At 32.4% G+C, this 3564-nt stretch overlaps 1 non-coding gene across 1 annotated transcript; it reads right to left on the bottom strand.

Annotated features, from left to right (window-relative positions):
* Nucleotides 1-2832: 2832 nt before the first annotated feature.
* On the bottom strand, nucleotides 2833-2951 carry LOC149242297 (U5 spliceosomal RNA). Its single transcript, XR_016246850.1, has one exon. It is a non-coding gene; the product is annotated as a U5 spliceosomal RNA (small nuclear RNA).
* Nucleotides 2952-3564: the final 613 nt, after the last annotated feature.

Raw genomic sequence — 3564 nt, 5'->3', positions numbered from 1 at the left:
CTCGGCATCTTTGTTGTTAGATAATTTATTAGTCTCTATTGCAGAAAACGCTTTGGTAGTCGAGAAGTATTTGTTGATTTGAAAGAATGATCTTTTTGAAGACTCGTGATTATTATGATCGTAAAGAATTCAGAGGAGCTTGCGTTTTCTGTTGCACAGTTCGTCGAAAGAGAGGGTGAATTGGAGACCTATTATATGTATCATGGAGGAACAAATTTTGATTATTCAGCAGGAGGCCCTCATATTACTAATAGCTATGACTATGATGCTTCCACTGATGAATATGGTATTTTGAGGCAACCTGAATGGAACCACCTTAATGAGTTACACAAAGCCATTAAATTTATGGGATCACCTTAGTGAGCTACACAAAGCCATTAAATTTTGTAAAGCAGCATTGGTTAATGTAGATCCCAAATACACATTTTCTGGGCCTGGACTAGACGCACATGTTTACTCGGTAGGACAGGAAATATGTTGAACATTTCTTGTTAAATATAAATACTTAGTCTGACGCCACTGTGAAGTTCAATGGGAACTTTCATTTTTTGCCTGTGTTGTATGTCAGCAATGTGGTCTTCTACACAGCAAAAGTTGGTTCCCAGAGTACTTTTGTATAAATGAAAAGAACAGATTAACCGTTGGCAGGATCCATTTCTGTGAAAACAAAAGATTTTTGGAATGATAAGGTCAAATTTGAGTTGGCTGCATGAGCAAGTAGGAGTTTGTGGAAGGGACGCAATTTCCCAGCCTAATTTAGTTGAGTAGAGACACGATTGAAGACTTCAGAGACTAGTTATGGTACATAATAACAATCCAAGTGTATCAAGATTAACTATATCTTCATCATGGGAGTCAGCGATTTTCCATGCGCAAATCTTTGGAACATGCACTTGAACAAAACCAATGCCCAGTGCCCTCTCTATTTTGTACATGCCAAGGACAATGTTCTATAAGTGATAGAAGCACATAGTTTGTCAAAATTGCTTGTATTTGATTTGCACCGTTTAGTTACCAACAAGAAACTAGTGAATTACACCATAAATTTTTATAACACATTTTCATTTACAAGTCATCATTATTATGGTGCGTCTTATAAGATATCTTCAAAGAACTGAGCAAATGGGAGAAGGTAGATGGCCTAAAGTTATCTTCAATAAAGAATGAGTGAAAGAAAGAAATCTTGGATGAGACAAAACAACAAATAGATGCAAAAATGGGATATTCACATCAATGCATGTCCCACAAATAGCAAGCATTTGAAGAGTTATGTTATGGAGAAGTTTCGTAAGCATATATGGGGAAAAGCGCTGGGTAAAAAGAAGAAGTATTATGTTCAAGAATTCAACCTCACGTGTGATCTCCAACAAAGAGTACATTGGAGCTAGCATTCCACGGAGAGCAAAGATTCTTATTGCTCAATTAAGAACTAACTCGCATCAATTACAATGCGAAACAGGTGGCAGAAAAGACCTAAAGAAGCTTGGGAAGAGCGGGTGTGTACCTTCTGCACTTATGGGGCAGTGGAATCGGAAAAACATTTCATTTTGGAATGTGATGCTTTCAGAGATATTAGAGACAGTTACAACAGTATCCTTGGCATTGTCTTTTCAGTGAGAGGATTGTTAGTAGGTTGGGTCAGCGCATCATTAATTTGAATAATAAGAGGATTGAATTGCAAAAGGCAAAAGGCAGAAAGCAGGGAAGTTAGTGGTCCTGCATTGTCTTTTCAATAAGGGAACTGTTAGTGGGTTGGGTCAGCTCATCATTAATTTGAATAATAAGAGGATTGAATTGCAAAAGGCAAAAAGAGGGAAGCTAGCTAGTAATCCCATAAACTAAATATATTGTAGACATTAAAATTTCATTCAAGATGCTAACTAGTGATCCCATAAACTATAAATAGTGTCATAGACATTCAAGATGCTAGCTAGTGGTCCCATGAACTATAAAGTGTCGTAGACATTAAAATTTCATTCAAGATCTAATGTCAGTTAAAATTTCATTCCAAAGATCTAATTTCATTCCAAATCTAATCGCAGTTAAAATTTCATTCCAAAGATCTAGTCACAATTTCATTCCAAAGACCTAGTAGTCACAATTTCATTCCAAAGACCTAGTCACAGATCTAGTCACAGTCTCTGTGAACGTTAAAATTTCATTCAAATTTCATTTCAAAGATCTAGTCACATTTAAAATCTAATCTCAGTTAAAATTTCATTCCAAAGATCTAATCTCGGTTAATTTCATTCCAAAGATCTAATCTCAGTTAAAATTTCGTCCAAAGATCTAATCTCAGTTAAAATTTCATTCCAAAGATCTAGTAACAGTCTCTGTGAACGTTAAAATTTCATTCCAAAGATCTAGTCTCAGTGTTTAAAATTTCATTCAAATTTCATTCCAAAGATCTAGTCTCAGTGTTTAAAATTTCATTCAAATTTCATTCCAAAGATCTAGTCTCAGTCTCGTGAACGTTAAAAAAATTTCATTCAATTCATATATATTATATAGACCAAAACGTTAAAATTTCATTTATTGAAAATTTCATTCAATTCATATATACACAAGAGATTGCATGCCAAACACAACTTTCAACCACACTTTAAAGATCAATCAGTCACTTATAATTAAGCAATTTTTTTAAGCTAAAATATATCAACCACACGAAGTGTAACATTCAGACATAACATAGCTATTAGAGAGCATCACAAAATAAAGCTTCAAAAGAACATACCTGCAGAGACAATTTAACATTGAAATAAATTTCAAATATTTCATAATTGAAGAACACCTAGAAAATTGATTCCGTTTTGAATTTGCTTTGTGGGCTTCACTTCTCACAGCGAGAGAGAAGCCTCCAAAAATTGGCGTATGCCGCTGATTGTGGCCAACACACGGTATTCTTTAGTAAAAGGCGAAAGAATAGTTCGCTTTGTGTTGACCACACGGCTCCGTACCTATTAACCTGAATCGCCGGCGTATTTGTAACCCGTCCTCTGTCTATTCTGAACCTCACAATGAATGTGGGACAATTAATCACTATAGACCGTTCTCATTTTTATTTATTCCTAAATTGACATTTCTAGTATATTTGTTCAGGTGGAATATAAAGCGTGCATCTAATTCAAAGAGATTCAAATCAAGTATTTCTTGGTAATAAAAAGTTCAATAATATTGATTATGATAATACGTTAACTATTTAAATGTGTAAATCAATTCTTTAACAAAAATTTGAAATTTAATTATAAGTTATATTTTAAATCATTTTTTTAACCTAACAAATAAAAATAATTTAATTATAAGTTATATTTCAAATCATTTTTTTAACAAACAAAAAAATTTAATTTAATTATAAGTTGTATTTTATTTGATGGTTAATTTAATTATAAGTTGTATTTTATTTGATGATTTATATATTAGTGATGTCAAATAAATTAAATAGTTGGTAAATATGGATAAATAGCAAAACAATTACTTTGTTAAATATCTCATACTGTTAAAATTTTAAAAATATTATAAAATTTTAATAGATTATAAATTTATTTTAAATTATTATTATTGATA

Source organism: Pinus tabuliformis, chromosome 8 (assembly GCF_031772625.1).
Source record: "Pinus tabuliformis cultivar Carrire ecotype Pingquan chromosome 8, CPIR1, whole genome shotgun sequence".
NCBI classification, from domain to species: Eukaryota; Viridiplantae; Streptophyta; class Pinopsida; order Pinales; family Pinaceae; genus Pinus; species Pinus tabuliformis.
Note: the sequence above shows the minus strand (reverse complement) of the source record. Positions and strands in the feature narration are given on the sequence as shown.